Source organism: Chiloscyllium plagiosum, unplaced genomic scaffold (assembly GCF_037043375.1).
Source record: "Chiloscyllium plagiosum isolate Xiang-an unplaced genomic scaffold, Cpla_swu_hap1 HiC_scaffold_3, whole genome shotgun sequence".
NCBI lineage: Eukaryota > Metazoa > Chordata > Chondrichthyes > Orectolobiformes > Hemiscylliidae > Chiloscyllium > Chiloscyllium plagiosum.
This window is the reverse complement of record NW_028270141.1, coordinates 14,007,129-14,025,486: the sequence shown is the minus strand read 5'-3', so window position 1 is coordinate 14,025,486 and position 18,358 is coordinate 14,007,129. Positions and strand designations below refer to the sequence as shown.

The 18,358-nt window shown below is 39.4% G+C and overlaps 1 long non-coding RNA gene across 1 annotated transcript in view; it reads left to right on the top strand.

The window, feature by feature from the left end:
- The window catches only part of LOC148150519 (uncharacterized), a 63,927-nt gene extending 62,026 nt beyond the window's left edge, over nt 1-1,901 (top strand). Inside the window, exons 2-3 of the long non-coding RNA XR_015751775.1 lie at nt 413-494; nt 1,676-1,901. This is a non-coding gene — a long non-coding RNA (uncharacterized LOC148150519). The remainder of the gene's footprint in view (nt 1-412; nt 495-1,675) is intronic.
- The last annotated feature ends 16,457 nt before the right edge of the window (nt 1,902-18,358 follow it).

The window sequence follows — 18,358 nt, the reverse complement described above, 5'->3', positions numbered from 1 at the left end:
CCAAATAACTTGCTGACAGTTTCCAGTGGAGTTATGTTCAGCTGCAGTGGATAATCTTGTCTCCTTTTCCCCAAGAGAGATTTTACGCTTGCTCAGATAATAAAGCACATTTGTAGCATGCCTTCTTCATTTTGTTTCAGCTTGCTGGTTTTATTACATGCCCTCAAATTACCTTCCTTGTCTCCGGAAGGCAGCAGAATGCTCATCTATGACTTATGCAATAACTGTCAAGCAAATTTACTAAGCAGTAAAAAAAAGCCAACAGTAGCAGTGATAGATGGTAGATTTTGCAATTGTTTTAAACTTAACTGGGTCCTCCAGAGAGTAGAAATAACAAATTATCATGGTGGTTGTACTAAATTATAGTGATATTTTGTTATGTGATTTTCTTTTCTGACTTTATCATCCACAGAGTCTCTCTCTCTCTCTCTCTGGCTAGACCAACTCAATCTGAAGATTCTCCTACCTTATCCAGATTGTTGAAGCTATACCAGGTAAGTTACAGTGACTGCTTACCAAGCTCAGGAAGAGCAGTCAATTTTTATTGGATGTACCTATGCATTAATAACTTGTATTTGAAATGAATATCTTGGACCTTCCTTCAGCTGTGTTCAGGATAAAGAATTGGTTATAATTCGTATTAGCATGAGCAAAATCAGTTTGAGTGAAGTTGTTTTGCTACTTTATTAAAAGTAGCAAAAATTAAAGAAGCGAATGCCATGTCACATCTTAGATTAAAACGTTTCTTTTAACACACAAACTAAGAGCTGGAGCAAAATCAACAGAAAATAGAATTAAAATCTCAACATTTTCGTCTTGTGTTTGTTGTATGGGAAGCTAAACTGGAGCATCCAACCCTTATGATTCAAGAGGGAGATGGTAGTGATACTGATCCATGGGGGTTAAGTAATGGACAGTGTTATCCATTCCCTCAGGATATTGCTGAGAAGAGGATGGAAATTTTAATGCATTGTAATTCATATTTTACATCCTCATGAAATCCTTCAGTATGTCATAGCCAATTAAGTATTTTGGAATTATAATCAGAGTTGTATAGGGTAGGAAACACTGCAGCTAATTTTGCTCAAGGACAACAGCAAAGACTGAAATGTTTGTGTAATCTATTTTTGTGATGATGGGTGAATAAAGGCTGGATCGCTCACTGTAAAAACTTACAATCTCTTTATAAAAAATGCCATAGGATCTTTTGCAGCCAGTTAACAGGACAGAAAGAGTCACGGTTCAATATCACACCTGAAAGCTGGCACTTCCAACATTGCAACACAGTCCTCTCCCAATGTGTTCACCTAGACTGTACGCTTTGGTCTCTGGAGCAGGACATAAACCATTGATATGGTTGGTGCACTCCTCTGATATACTGCTTAGCATAACTGTTCAATGACTGCATCAATGCTAGATGCTTATAAAGTATACATTTCTTAAATTAAATAATCTATTGTAAAGCTCAGCTTCTCAGGCTTGCCGGCCATGGACTCAAGGAAGTGTTTAGATTCCAGGACCCTCATATTTAATTGGAAATTGGAAAATTTACACTTTGGCTAGCAGAACTAAAACAGTCTTTTTGTCACTATTAAGACATACATTTTTTTTTAAAATTAAAAGCAACTTGAACTCTTATTTCTGTTATGAATTATAATTTTCTCCTGTTTTACAGCTCTCCCTTTGATGCTGAGATATAATAGCATCTTCACATCTATAACAGCAGTACTGGAGTCAAGAAAATATCGAAGACAATGAAATAGAACATTGATAAACCAATTACTTTAAAATGAAATGAAGAAAGCTGCCATTATATGCTTAGCGAGAGAGAGAGATTAATAATCACAGTGCCTATTTTATTTTCAAATTGTGAAAAACACCTCCTAACAATAAAGGTTTCCTTGCCTAAAACATTTCTTTATGCTTAATCTTTCTTAATGATGCACTGCTAGAGTTCAAATCTTTGCACAGATGCTTTTATTTGATCATCAATTTTCTTGTGACTACTGCCAAGCAAAATATATGAATAGTAGATCAAATGATTTTTAAGAAAAGGCAGTCAATTAATCACGGCTCTTTTAAATGTGTGCTGTGGTGTGTTAGTCAATTTACGAAGAATCCTGAGGGAGACATGCTATTACTGATAAATCACCTCCTCACAGAAGTGAAACCAGGGAACCATGCACAAAAGGTAGAAATAAGGGAGAGAAAAACATTGTCAGGTGAAAAATTGGAATGTTATTTTTTCCCTCGATATAAGAGATTTATGTTTTAATTTTTCACCCTTTGTTCCTTGAAGACAGTGATCCATTCTAAGGTACGGTTCCACTAGCACCATAAATTTGGTCACTAAGTCTTTTGTAAAGCCAGGCAATTGGTGGGCTAATTTAAAACTAAATCTGTGCACACATGACAACCGGAGATGTGCACTTTCCTGAAAGAATCATTAACTTGGGATCAGTAGTGGGAACGGTGGCTGCTTTTTCCACTGTGTAGCTTGGCAATGCCCATACCAACTACAGTGCTTCATTTATATAGCTCAGTGCTTAAGAGGAATTGATGCTGGAGCTTTCCTTGTCATCACTTAGTAATACAGCATGCTATACAATGAGACCTTGAACCACTAGGGGTGAGTACAACAACTGAAAATTTTTGCTGTATTCATTTCTAGGAAACTACCCATTATAGTTTGTTTGTAAATACTAACAAGTTATTATGTGCTGTTTGCAGCATGAATTTCTGAGGTAGTCTTTCATTTCATCAAACCAGATTACTTCCCTTGTTTTCAGCTGAATGCTATTTCCTCACTGTAGTCTTCGAGATACTATCCACCATTGAAGCAACTTTGATTGAACAGCAGCTCTGCAAACACTAAAATCACCAGCAGATTGTTGTACGACTTTACCATTCCCCCTTCCTTATCAGTTCGGTAAAAATATCATGCAGAGGTGCAAGTGGGAATCATTGTCATTGATGAGTCAGTGACCTGGAGCAATTGAAAGCAGTAGAATGAAACTTTAATATGCTCAATATCTAGACAGGTAATCTTCTCCACTTCCTGAGATCTACATCAGTAGGAGAAATTCTCCTAGCCCCTGATCACTGCAGAGTGAGGACAACCCAGGACATTGTCACAAGACTGTGTTGTCTGCTGGGCTAGGACTTGGAAGATTCAAAGGATCCCTACAGTGTGGAAACAGGCCATTTGTCCCAACAAGTCCACACCAACCCTCTGAAGAACAACCTAGCCAGACCCATTCCCCTCCTACTCCTCATTTACCTCTGACTAATGCACTTAACCTACACCTCCCTGAACACAATGGGAAATTTAGCATGGCCAAGCCATCTAACCTGCACATCTTTAGACTGTGGGAGGAAACACACACAGACACGGGGAGAATGTGCAAACTCCACATAGACAGTCACCCAAGGCTGGAATCAAATCCAGGTCGATTGTAGATTTAAAAATATATATTTAACCTTTTTCCTAATCAACCTATTCAGAGTTGTTATTACACACCTCTGGAGCAGGTGGGACTTGAATCTGGGCATCCTGGTCCAGGAGTAGGGACACTACCTCTGCACCACAAGAGGGCCATAACTCTAGCTAGTGGGGCACACACATGAGGTAATAGGAATTCTCAAACAGTAGATGCTGGCTTCGATCTAATGACCTCTGGGTCATGGGCTCAACGTGTTCCCACTGCACCACTCAGCTATAAAGATGCACAGAGACCAGGGACTGGTGCAACCATTTGGTGTCAGGCCACTGATTTTAGGATTAAATGTGAGTTCCCATCCTGCACTGTGTCAATCTAAATATCCAACATGATGTTTGTAGACTTAACCAATTAATGGCCGGAGGTCATGCTCATTATCCAATGAAGGATAGATGGTGGCTTCCAACATCCAATCAGCAGGAGGCTATCCAGCAGTGAAAGACTGCCAAAGCTGGTCAGATGTGGTGGAGGAAATTGCTCAGCACTTTTAGAACTTGCAAATGGCCAGAGTTACCAGGTTGACAGGGAACTCCCTCCATGGAGCAGAAATGGGTGGCTTAGAGTAGGATTTAAAAACCATCTAGATACCAGATTCTTTTCAGGTTGTGTTTCAGTCACTGCAATTTTGATTATTAATTGCAGTCACCACAGTGGAGCGGGGATTAAATCAGCCCCTTACTGGCTCTGTAAGCCCGTGACATCTCACAGGCAAGTAGCCACTCTGGACCAGAGCCAGTCTCCTGGAAACTAGCAGTGAATCTGGACCACGCCGGGGAACTGCCACATAAAAGAGAGGTAAAAACAAGGACTGCAGATGCTGGAAACCCGAGTCTGGATTAGAGTGTGTTGGAAAAGCACAGCAGGTCAGGCAGCATCCAAGGAGAAGGAAAATCGATGTTTCGGGCAAAAGCCCTTCATCAGGAATAGAGGCAGGGTGCTTGCAGAATGGAGAGGTAAGTGAGGGGGAGAGGGTGGGGAGAAAATAGCATAGAGTACAATAGGTGAAAGGGGGTGGGGATGGATGTGATAGGTCAGAGAGGAGGGTGGAGTGGATAGGTGGAAAGGAAGATAGGCAGGTAGGACAGGTCATGGGGACATCAAAGAGAGGCCAACCTTGACCACCTCTGTTTGCAAGCCCTTCCGATCCAAAAGTTGAAACTTTATTGCTGGAACAGCACAGCAGGTCAGGCAGCATCCAGGGAACAGGAGATTCGACGTTTCGGGCACAGGCCTGTGCCCGAAACGTCGAATCTCCTGTTCCCTGGATGCTGCCTGACCTGCTGTGCTGTTCCAGCAATAAAGTTTCAACTTTGATCTCCAGCATCTGCAGACCTCACTTTCTCCTTCCGATCCAAAATCCCTGCTGCACACATGTGATAAAAAGGGATGTGGTAAAAAAATAAATACATCAGTCTGTTACAGAGAAAGTCTTGGAATTTCAAGGAAGTTGTGGCTCTGAAAACCTAACGTTTGAAAATGGATGTCCAATCATTGGTCCAGGAGTTAGCTATATTAATACTTCACCAGATGGCCCCATCAGTAGTAGAGGTGAACTGGGAAAATGGTGTTCCCTAGGCCTCCAGCCCAACATTTAAAATATAAAACCTCTCTACAGTCTCATTCATTCCACCCTTTCACCCAGTGCACACTCCCAATCTGTGCCACCTCATGACTTTACCTTCTCCCATCCCGAAACCTTCCCTTCCAACTTATGCCTTTCTACCTACTCTCTCCATGTGGGGATAGGATGTCCAATTTATGGGCTGCTTTACAATTTTGCCACCACAAGAAGGTTTTCTGGTGTCCCACAAATCCAGACTGTATTTATTTCCATATTTTCAGATCTACCTTCTTTTGCAAAGAGGTGATTCATTTTTAGAAATTGACACTGTGAGTTTTCCAAGTTATCTATTCTCTCAATAGCATGTGCATCACCAGAATAAAGCAACAGCATTCACCTGAAAAAAAGAGTTTGATGAAGTGGACATAAATACACCCAGGGAGGTTCGGGGTCGCATATTTTAATTTGTTAATCAAGTAATTGGAGTGGAAGGACCATTAAATGAGGGTGAGTCACTTTCTTAAAGTGAAGATAGAAAAGAATAAAGCAGTGTATATCTCTTCTGCAATTCTCCATTCCTCATTAATTAATTGATAGCCCATTTTATGTAACATTCTTTAATAATATGAATACCATGGGGGAATTATCTAAGTATACAGCACGATATACTGAATATCATCCAAAACACTGCTTCTTATACCCAAACCAATCCCAATTCACCCAACATCTCTGTGCTCACTGATTTTCATTGGCTCTAATACCTCAAAATTAAATTTTGATCCTTATTGCACAACCTTTCCCTTTTCTGCCTCTGTAACCTCCTGCTTTGTAACTCCAAATAACTCTGTGGTTTTCACAGAATTCCTCCAGTGTGGAAGCAAGGCATTTGGCCCATCAGGTCTGATTCAAACCTCTGGACAGCATCCCCTTCTACATTTCCTTTCCCATGGCTAACCGATCCAGCCAGCACAACATGAGCAATTTAGCATCCACCTAACCTGTGCATCTTTGAACTGCAGAAGGAAACCAAGCAGACCCATGCAGGGGCAGGGCAAATATACAAACTCCACACAGATGATTGCCCAAGGGTCACATTGAACATAGGTACTTGGTGCTGTGAGGTAGCAGTGCTAACCACTGAGCCACTGTGCTGTTCCAATTCCAATCTTTTGTACATCCCCACTTCCTTCTTTACCAACTGTCAGCTCTTCTTCTATTCACAACTCCAGAATAACTGTGTTCTTTCAACTGTCTATTCCTATTCCTAAATCTCTCCATCTTGTTACATCTCTACTCCATTAAGATGACCTGGTATCAGATTTTATCTGATAAAGCCCTCAAGAACCATCTTTGAATCTTTTACGATATTAAGGACACCATTGAAGCACAATTACTAATTGTGTATGCAGTCAATTAACTATTGTAGCATTGTCAATATGTCAAGCAAGACTATGATTCTGATTTTTACCCTATGATTGGTATAAGTCTAAATGTGAGAACAGTTAGTCATTACTGTAAGGAAGCAAATCTACCAAACCAATATTACCCACCACATGACTCACAAAAAGTAAAGATACTGTAAACTTAGAAGCACTGAAAGATATAAGATCTTTCACAAAATAAGATATAAGATCTGTAACTGTATTTCACAAAAAAATGTTTAAACATTTTATAGGCCTGCTTGTCCATCACTCACCAAGTCTCTTATTTTCACCTATTTGATGATGAACATGTGAACAATGATAGACAGGACCAAAATCTATTGGATTCATATTTTATCATGAGGTGTGTTGGTTAGATCCACTTACAGCTCACTTGTGATTAAGGTGGATTTGCTATGGGATTCCAGACCATTTATGGCACACAAATGGAAGCAAAATGGAAGCAAAAATATAAGAGGTCATTAATCAGTATATATACTAGCAAAAAGGCAGCAGATAAATACAGTTTTTATTCAGAAACATTTCTTGTATGGCTTTCATTAATTTTTAATTGAGTCATAGAGATGTACAGCATGGAAACAATCCCTTTGGTTCAATTCATCTATGCCAACCAGATACCTTAACCTAATCTAGTTCCATTTGCCAGCACTTGGCCCATATCCCTCTAAGCCTTTCCAATTCATATACCCATCCAGATGCCTTTTAAATGCTGTAATTGTACCAGGCTCCACAACTTCCTCTGGCAACTCACTCCATACACACACTACTCTCTGAGTGGAAAAGTTGCCCCTTAGGTCCCTTTTATATCTTTCCCCTCTCACCCTAAACCTATGCCCTCTAATTCTGGATTCCCCCACCCCAGGGAAAAGACTTTTCTATTTATCCTTTCTGTGCCCCTCATGATTTTATAAACCTCTATAAGGTCCCCCCCCCCCCCCCCCCCCCTCTCCCTATAGTTCAAATCCTCCAACCCTGGCAACATCCTTGTAAATTATTTCTGAACCCTTTCAAGTTTATAGAATTAATAGAATTATGATCACTGGCCCCAAAGTGCTCCCCCACTGACACTTCAGTCACCTGTCCTGCCTTATTGCCCAAAAATAGGTCAAAGTTTGCACCTTCTCAAGTAGGTACATCCACATATTGAATCAGAAAAATTTCTTGTACGTACTTAACAAGTTTCTCTCCATCCAAACCCTTAACACAGTGGCCCTCCAAGTCTGTGTTTGGGAAGTTAAAATCTCGACCATAACCACTCTATTATTCTTACAGATAGCTGAAATCTCCTTACAAATTTGTTTCTCTATTTCCCACTGACTATTAGGGGGTCTATAATACAATCCCCATAAAGTGATCATCCCTTTCTTATTTCTCAGTTACACTCAAATAACTTCCCTGGATGTATTCCCAGGAATATCCTCCCTATGTACAGTTGTAATGCTATCCCTTACTAAAAACACTTCCTCTCTCTTGCCTCCCTTTCTGTTCTTCCTGTAGTATTTGCATCCTGGAACATTAACTGCCAGTCCTGCCCATCCCTGACCCATGTTTTTGTAATTGCTATGATATCCCAGTCCCATGTTCCTAACCATGCCCTGAGATCATCTGCCTTCCCTGTTAGGCCCCTTGCATTGAAATAAATGCAATTTAATTTATCAGTCTTACCTTGTTCTCTGCTTTGTCCCTGCCTGCCCTGACTGTTTGACTCACTCCTTTTCTCTACTGTACCAGTCTCAGATTGATCTCTTTCCTCACTATCTCCCTGGGTACAACCACCCCACCTTACTAGTTTAAATCTTCCTGAGCAGCTCTAGCAAACCTCCCTGCCAGTACATAATGCCCCTTCTGATTCAGGTGCAATCCATCTTTCTTGTACAGGTCACTTCTACCTCAGAAGGGATTCCAATAATCCAAAAATGTGAACCCTTTTCTCATACACCAACTCCTCAGCCATGCATTCATCTGCTCTATCCTCCTATTCCTACCCTCAGTAGCTCGGAGCATCGGGAGCAATCCAGCTATTACTACCCTCGAGGACTTCCTTTTTAAATTCCTGCCTAATTTTCTATATTCTCCCTTCAGAATCTCATCATTTCCCCTTCCTATGTTGTTATTTCCAATGTGTACAATGACCTCCTGCTGGCCCCTCTCCCCTAAGAGAACATTCTGCACCATCCGAGAGATCCTTGACCCTGGTACCAGGGAGGAGGCTACGCGCCATTCTGATTTTTCACAGCTGGCTGCATAGATACATTTATCTGTGCCCCTATCATAACCGATTGCTTGGAATCAGATGTACTCCTCATTACATGAAAGCCAGTCTCGATACCAGAAACCTAGCTGCTTGTGCTACATTCCTGAGAATCCATCACCCTCTACATTTTCCAAGACAGCATATTTGTTTGAAATGGGAAGAACCACAGAAGACTCCTGCACTGCCTGCCCATCTTTCCTGGAGTTAACCCATCTATGTGTCTGTATCTGTGGCTTTTCTCCATTCCTATAACTGCCATCCATCACACCCTCGAGCTCTTGTAAATTCCTCATTGCCTCTAACTGTCGTTCCAACTTGTCCATGCGATCTGATAGGATCTGCAACCAAAGGCACTTCCTGTGGACATAATCATCAGTAACATGGAAACTCTCCCTAAACTCCCACATCTGTCAGGAAGGCCATCATTGCTCTTTCACAATCTACTGACCAGAAAATAACACCCTCTTCTGGCTATAAAAAAGTGCTTCAGGCTAACTTTGTACTTATGGTTTATATTTTTAGAATGTAATCAAGAGACAGATCTCAATAAAACATGTAATCAAGAAAGAACCCACTCTACCCATTATTGTTGACTTACAGCAAGGTTACTTGTTAAAAACTATGCTCTTATCAGTTCCTGTGCTGTGAGCTCACCTACGTTGGTTCCTTCAAGGTCAGCTGTGAATTTCGTTGACAGTTAATTTTTCCTAGATGCACTCCAATGTCCAGAGATACATGAACTCAGACAACAAAGGCAGTAACTGTGGAGAATCACTGCTGTGTCAGCTATTAGTGTAGGTTCCTTTCTCTCTCTCCCTCTCCACACTGACCATGTGGTCGCTGCCTTTTGTCTGTCTTCCTCCTTTTAAAAGTGCCGTTGTTTTGAGCTTTATCCCCCAAAGTTCCAAAACAATGCAGCAGCATATAAAATAGTAATTGCTGCTCCTGGAATTTGAGGAAATCACCTCCAACACCTAAAACATGAATAAATTGTTCTTTGTGATGTTTGTCTCTCAGTTTCACTATAGGTTTTAGCTAAATATTGAGACTGTTCAACCTTAACACTGAAAGTATGTGGCATTTTCTTCAATGGACAATGCTGCCAATGTTTCCAGGAATAATCAAGTTTTAAGGTCAAGCATTCAATTGATATCAAATCATTAGTTAATAGTTTGAGGTTGTATAATAGTTCAGAAGAGTGGCAACATATTTATTCCATACCTGTTTCATTACCTCTGTAAATGGCATGTTCAGCCATCTTTTTTTTATTACTTGTGAAATAGACTCAAGAAAATGCTTCCAGTGGATAGTGTACAGATAGTGTGAGGTCAAGTAGTTCACCTCTCCACCTTTGACCTGTGCAGGATATGAGTCTGTAAGCAGCATGCTGTGAATATGCTGCTATTCTGCACATGTGTTCTGCTTCGGTAAGGAATACATTTTAGCTGATATGTGAGGGAAGGTAATAGTGTGGTGATTGTGAACATTATTGTGTAGGATCTTAGAAGGTCATTCTTAATTATGCATTTCAAGGAGGTTTGCTTTGTAGTTCCAATTCGTGCCAGAATTCTTTAAAGCATAACTAATATGGAAGCGTGACACGGCCTGTAATGTTCTAATAAACAGTTAATGGATACTGTCTTTCTCTATGCTTTCTGAACACTGAGGTTTGACAATGTGTTTTCTGTGTACTTACTCTAGTGTACTCATATGTTGTCAGTTAGCTTACTGAAGATCAGCAAACTAAAAAAATTGGAATAATGAAGCTGCTCCAATCATTCAACACAAATTGAATGATCAGTGCATCATGGTTATTAGAAACCCTCTGATACAGAACCACTGAGGTGTAAAATATAAGATTTGTTCTGTATCTTCAAACAAGCAACAACACTCAGCTTCACAACTTCATTAAAGACTACATTGATGACCTTAACTAAATACAGATTCCCACAAGGAGGAAGTATGTGCATAACTTCCTAAACTGTCTCAACATAAAGTCACTGCATTAAAACAACCACACATATTGAAACACTCTGGCAGTTTCCTAGTGCTCCCAGTGAGAGCATGAACCCTGTGACCTTGGGCATATTATTAAAACCTTCCCTGGAACTTGTCTCCTGAAGGAGAGGCCCACTAACTACTGGGCATCTTTCTTTTCTTTCATTCCTCAATGAGTCCCTTGCTGAGTGCAGAGCATGGTCTTTGATGTCTATAGTGCCCTAATTGGGAGGAAGTCAAGTGTTAGCACTGTCAGGCTGTTAGTTCCATTGCCTCTTTTCCCATCATCCACTTTCAATGGTGTCAAAACACTAAAGTTCACCCAAGTCTGCCCTGAAAGCACTACGTGGTCTGGTTTATGTCACCATTCTGGTACTTGTGCATGTTAAAGAAATTCTGTCAGTGATTTATATTTCATGCTTGGTGAAAACATAAATAGCAAAATCACAGGGAATTCAAGGACCACAAGCAATCTTTTTCATTTTCTGATACATTTACCTCTTTCCAAACCATTTGTTTTTGTGCATCCTTTGCCCTCTTTGGAGAAAATTGGAAGTACAATTTCCCAGTGATATAGAGTCACTATATTGCAGACAGAGGCCGTTCAGCCCATCGAGTGTGCACTGACCCTCTGAAGAGCATCCCATGCTATCCCTGTCATTCTATGTTAACCATGGCTAATCCACCTAGCATGCACACTATTGGATACTGTGGGGTAATTTGCCAAGGCCAATCTACCTAACCTGCACATCTTTGGACAGTGGGAGGAAACCAGAGCACCCAAAAGGAAGTCCACGCAGACATGGGGAGAATGTGCAAACTCCATGGTTAGAGATGAACAATACTTTTGAGATTGAACTGAAAACTTGTGCTTTAGATTAACAGAGGGGTCATCATGTGCGTTGTCATTGCATGTTAAGTCCATCACTACAGATAATTAAAGTGAGTTTCAGAAATATTGTATGTGCATCACAAAAGTGACAATAGCTCACACATAAAGGGTGGAAAATAGCTTACACCACTTGCAGGGTACAAATGGAAAGAACATTTGTAAAATATCCTTTCATTTACATCAAGTTATAGATGCTTAAACGGTAATAGTTTGACCTTTTAAAAATCTTTTTTTGTTTCCAAATATTCTGTGACACGATATATTTTGTAAGTAGCAACTGGTACAACATAGTGAACTGCTGTGCAATGGAACTTTGTATTTAGGGAAGATGTTAGATATATTGAATGTGTATTACATTATATTATATATTATTTTCCATAGACTAGCCCTCCAACTACCTAACACAACAGCCTTTACAATGTAACCTGTACTCCTCTGTCTACGTCTGTTTGATCTGTACATCCTTGTTTACTATGGTCTGCCTGTACTGTTCGTAAACAAAGGTTTCCTCTGTACTTTGGCCCATACGACAATAAATCAATCAATAAATCAAATGGTGAGAACAAAAAGAAAGAAATAATATATTAAATCAAAGGAAAATCTCAGAAGTTTTAAAAATGGCAACATATCTATTAGGTGGTTATAAAAAATATACATGATTGAGGGTTGTTATTTTTTGGAACAAGTTTCAGATAACTGCACATACCATTTGAGTTTCTACTTTGATAGTAATGTTGGAAGAATGTTGAACACAATGTTAGCGGCTACAGTATAGGATTTAAAATAGTTATCAATTGTGTAGAAATATTTCTTACAGTAGAGAAGCCAGGCTCAGCAAATCCTGATTGTATTTATGGTGCCCACAGAATGTTGAAAGTTCAGAAGGAGGCCAGTCAGCCCATTACATCTGTATCACTGTTACTGGGATGGCTAACTCAAAACTGACAATCACATGACAACAAGACCTATTGTTGTAGCTACAGATTGGAGAGATCTGCTGCACTTTTGTGATGTCAGCTCTGTTGAAGCGTCACCTGGACTTGAAATGTTAGCTTGTTCTCTCTCCTGGGAAGCTGCCTGACCCACTATGATCTCTAGCATTTGTTGTTTTCAGCATAGTTCGATGGTAATGCTTTTTGCCTCTGAGTACCAAAGGAGATTGATTCAAACCCTACTTCAGGGATTTGAAAACAAAACTAAGCACCTAGTGCAGTGTACAACTGCTGGAATATTGCACTGCCAACTGTACAGTCTTGAGACATTAAACCAAGGCTTTCTGGTGAATGTAAAACATACCATGGTACTATTTCAAAAAAGAACAAAAAAGCTTTCCCCAGGGTGCTAACTAATAGTTATCCCTCTATCCATGTCTCTAAAACAGATGATCTGGTAACTATCACAATGCTCTTTGTGGGATGTACTGTAATAGTATTTAGATTTCCAAAGCACTTCATTGGTTATAAAGCCCTTCAGGACTCCCTCAAGCTATAAAATACACTTCATTAGTTTCTGATTTTCGTTCCAATGGGATGAAGGTTTCCAATGACTCAGCAAGCATCTCTGATAGTTTACTTATTAGATTATGAGGTTGAAAATGATCTCTGATATTCCTATCTGGTTCTTAAAATAATGATTGCTCTCATATCTGTTAAGACAGCTTGTATGCTTCCCATTGTGAAGTGTGCTGGATTGGCAATTGCTGCTAACCCATGCTGTTATTGTATAAGAAATGTTTAAGTTCCTTCTCAATTCTTTGAAGTTTAACTGCACCCTTAAAATCCCACCAAACCCTTCATCCAAACCTATGTGTCCATTCAAACTTCATAGCATCCAAACCAAGTTATGCCTTTAGCCAAAACCTCACATACCTTTGTAATCCCATGCCAACTTGGTGTCAACTCATGACCTTGAACCCACCATTCTTTTCCCACATACTCTCCATGCCAACTTACCCAGTCATGACCATGTGCAGATAGCAAGGGGCATTATGCTGTGATTGAATAAAATAAAGTTCCTCAAATGTTTCGATGATGGGAATGTCATTGAATGTCAAAGGGCAATGTCAGATTCTCTCTTGTTGAAAATAATCATTGACTGGCACTTGTATAGCAACACCCAGGTCTGGATATGACCTGTTATTGTAAGTGAAGAATCATGAATGGGGCTGAAGATTGCATAAGCTGCCTGAAAAATGGGAAATTAGATTTGTTTAAGGGAGGCCTTGAGATTTACCTTCTGCTGTTACTAATTTTTAAAGGAAGAAAGGAGCTGACATCACACAAAACTCTCACTTCATTAGCATTAGTGAAGGCTCTCTGTGTGGAGTCTTCACATTCTCCCTGTGTTTGTGTGGGTTTCCTCCTGGTGCCCCGGTTTTCTCCCACAATCCAAAGATGTGCAGGTTAGGGTGGATTGGCCTATGCAATATTGAGATGTGAAGGTTGGGTGCATTGGTCAGAGGGTCAGGATGGAATTGTTGGGCCAAACGGCCTGTTTCTACACTGTAGAGATTCTATGATTCTTTGAAATGTCTAATGATTAATTCAGTATTTTAAAAAAAACACAATACAAAAAAACCTGTTCTACATTTAACTTTCTTCAACCACTGAATCCTGATAAAAACAAGCATTTATATTCAGAGCCCCACTTCAAAATCCATATGAGTATTGAGAACTATGAACAAATTGTAAATGGAGAGGCATCTCACTGTGAAAATGATAAGTTGTGGAATCAGCCATTGAGCAAAAATCCTGTGATAGTATTCCTCCAGCATTTTCAATATTGCAGTTTTTTCGAAAAGTTAAAGAGCGTGAGATTTAGTTGCCTTGAAAGCCTGACAGTTCTCTTGACAGCTTAACAGTTCCAGTGAGATTGACAGCTCCAATAAATTTATCCACATGCATGCACTTCTATTGCTTAATTTAACAATCCCAGAAGCCGAAAGGCACTTTACCTTTCCCAAAAAATCATATTACCCATCCCAAAGGGCACAATATTTTCCGTGCCTATCAAAAATGGTTTTCTTCCTCTCAGAAGAATACCCCACTTCTCCCTGTAACTTGAACAGCATAGATACAAGATCCAAGTCCTTCCTCACATCCCTGTTCCCCTACCCCCGCATAAATGTTGGTCGTCAGGTTTGGATGTGAGATCACTGTAACAGGTCTTAAGCATCATTTTGGTTAAGTCAAGAGCCTCTCCATCATGGCAAAAATTCAGGCCTCCAGAGTCTAATCATTGTGGACTCAAAGATTGCTTTCATCATTCTGAGGAAGGGTCACTGGACCTGAAAATATAACTCTGATTTCTCTCCGCAGATGCTGCCAGACCTGCTGTGCTTTTCCTGCAATTTATGTTTTTGTCATTGTCTATAACCATGAACACCTTAGGCACTGCTCACACTAAGCTTTCCTTTTGATCACTAACCAATCGAGCCACCCAGACTGACTGTCAGAGAAACTTCAGAACAGGTCACATGACCCCCTTCATTCCAACTTAAATTAATGACACAGTTTTGAAACATAACAATCCCATAAACCTTCTAATTATAACAATATGTTATCCGGATGTTCAAGAGGAGAGCATATTGCCTCGAAAGCACTATTGCAAATCAGGGAATGATTAATTACTAATTAGGTGAAATTTAGTCACACCTTATCATTGAACTTTAAAACCAAGGGCTTAGTGTAGGCATTTCCTTTGCTTTCCCTCAATAACATTGTATGATCTCTTCAGTAGCACTGTTTTTGATTCTATTCCATTATGTTAAATTGCAAGTGGCTATTTATTAACCTAAAAGAAAGAAAATAGTTAGTTAATCTCCTTACTCCACTTTCATTTTTATTTTTCCATCAAATAAAGCAAATCTCAGTATATAGCCTTGCCACCTAAGGTCGAATCAGAGGAGAAAAATCACTGAGAACAATCAAAAGGAGTGTAACTCTGATGCAGCAACTCAATAGATAGAAAGCACCTACCTATGTTCACGATGTACTTTTGTCACTTAACTTTGAATCTATGTGACTGACCATCAAAGAATAACATATACCTTGATCTGATGGCAGAAGCAAAAAAATGACCTTCATCTGGCAAAAACACAGCTTCTCTGAAATTGTGCCAATTTTCAAACTCACTGACACGATTTTGTAATGTGCTAGATATTTACTTCTAGAATTTTGTTGAAAATGTAGATGGGATGAAAGTTTTATTGCTATATATGTTCTAAAGAGCTTTTGTGAACTTATGGTCTCATTCCACTGACTGAGAACAAAAGTGCCTATTATGCAATGCATGCACTCAGAAAGGCTTGAACCATGTTAAAGATTTGGGAGTATTTACATTGGCAAGAACAGAGGCGTTTCATAAAGCAAAGACATGAAACATTTTCGGACAGAGTATAGAGAACTCTACATGGTACTTATTTTAGCTAAAGAGTTGTTTAACATTGACACTAAACCCACAGTTAGGCTTGAATGCCAAAAACTTTAATTCCCAGTTAAAAATTACACAACACCAGGTTATAGTCCAACAGGTTTATTTGGAAGCACTAGCTTTTTTAGTGCTGCTCCTTTGTCAGGTAGCTAGTGGGCCAGGATCATAAGACACAGAATTTATAATAAAAGATCAAAGCGACATACAACTGATGCAATGTGTTGAATAAACCTAGATTGCTGTTAAGTCTTTAAACACTTAGAATAAGGATACAGGTTTCGATTGATCAATATGCAAATCCCAGAACTTCTTTCAAATTACAGCCCTGAGATAACTTAAAGGAAGAAGCAGCACTCCGAAAGCATGTACTTTCAAATAAACCTGTTGGATTGTAACCTGGTGTTTTGTGATTTTTAACTTAGTCCACCTCAGTCCAACACCGGCACTTCCACATCAAGGCTACTGTTGACACCACCAACTTTAATTTCCAGGACAGACAACCCTAATTTTAGTGAGAAGAGCTCTTCATGAAAAGATATGAATGAGCAGTAATATGATCCATTTCAGGTTGCATCAAAATGCTTTGGTTTTGAAAGCAATTTATTGAAATGCCCCTTACTATCAATATAGTGTTATGCAATGTTGATGGTGCAAATATGTCTGTTGTCATCAGTGAATCTGTAAGAATAACCAACACAGAGAAAATCAAAAGACATAAGACTAACACTTTAGACATTTCATCTGTTATTCAGGTATGTAATTACTTCAAATGAAAGGAATATGTAATGTACTGTAGACCAATCCTGGATTCAGTAACACTATGAGTCATTCAAATTATACTTGAGATTCAGCATATTGCCCTTGACTTTGGCAAAAGGCTCTTAATTTACTCCACCACGATGAAATTTCTTAAAATGGAGCAACGTTAATAATCAACAAAACTGTTCCTGGGCAGTCAATGATTCAGATACAGTAAAACACTTACAATGCTATTCAATGTAGTGAATCAGGCATATTTCATTGTTAAATAGCCTAGCAGATCATGACTTGTTTCAAATACTCACAAGGAATCTGACGACACAGTACAGAATTAACTTCACCTTACTGACTGTCGTTGGTGTATGCAGTGTTTATTAAAATAATTTCAATTTTGAACTAAAATAAACAACCTGGTAATTAATGATGGATTCTAGTTATCTTTGCCACTCACCCAAAAGCAATCTGGTTTAACCAAACTGTTATAAACAGGGATGATGTTTTCCAGTTATGTGTGCTGATGGACTGACAGCTAAACTTACTCCAGTAATGATGTTGTTCCATGGGAGTGCATGCAGCTCCCTGGTTAGGTCTGTTAGTGTTTAATGAGGTCAGTCTCCGGTAAGGAGATACCAGCTCTGGTCTCCATTTACATTCACTACAGGATACAAAGAGTCTAACTATGTATGTTTATTTCTGACCATTAATTATAGTCTAAAAAATATGCACAGATAAATAACATAAAATAAATAACAAGACATAATTTCGAAATCTGCTTAGTATAATAAAGTTTGTTTTTCTTTTGAAGTTCTAATGTTATTGCTGAACAGTTTATAAAGAAAAATTCACTGTAGTTACCAAATACTAGTCAAACTTTAAAAAATACTCAAAATTGCATATTTCATTGTAAAGTAGCCTGTCCATAATATGAGAGATGTTACAGGAGAGCAATTCATTTGTGTAGCACTGCAACACAGATTGGAATCAGTTTCCCACTGGATGGTAGCACCAGGGGTCATTATCTGGTCAGCTTATTGGGTGCTTCATATTGATATGAATGAAGGGCTACTGTACAGATTAATTTCTTTCCTTTCATCACTGATGGTTACTGACATTCTTTCACTCAATGACAAGCTGCATTCATATAGCAGTCAGTGTGACAAAACATCCTGAGGCAGTTCAGAAACAGCAGTAGGCACACTGATACCTGAGCCGAGGAGATAGAGTTCCATAGGAGCGGGTGAAAGCTTGCTCAGATGGATGGAATTTACACAGCTTGTCAGAGCTGGAGAAGAGAGAGAGCTTGAGACATTTAGACAGGGAGTTTCCGAGATGGAGCAAAACAAGAGCAGATGCACAAAGAGCTGAATGTTCGAAACATGGAAACCTAGCAACTCAGAGCTGGAGCCAGCTGTTCAGCTCAAGTCTGTTTCGCTATTCAATGTGATCAGATCTGATCCTCCATCTCAAAACCATATTCTCCACTTTCTCCTGCACACCCTGTGATGCTTTTAAAATGTAAAA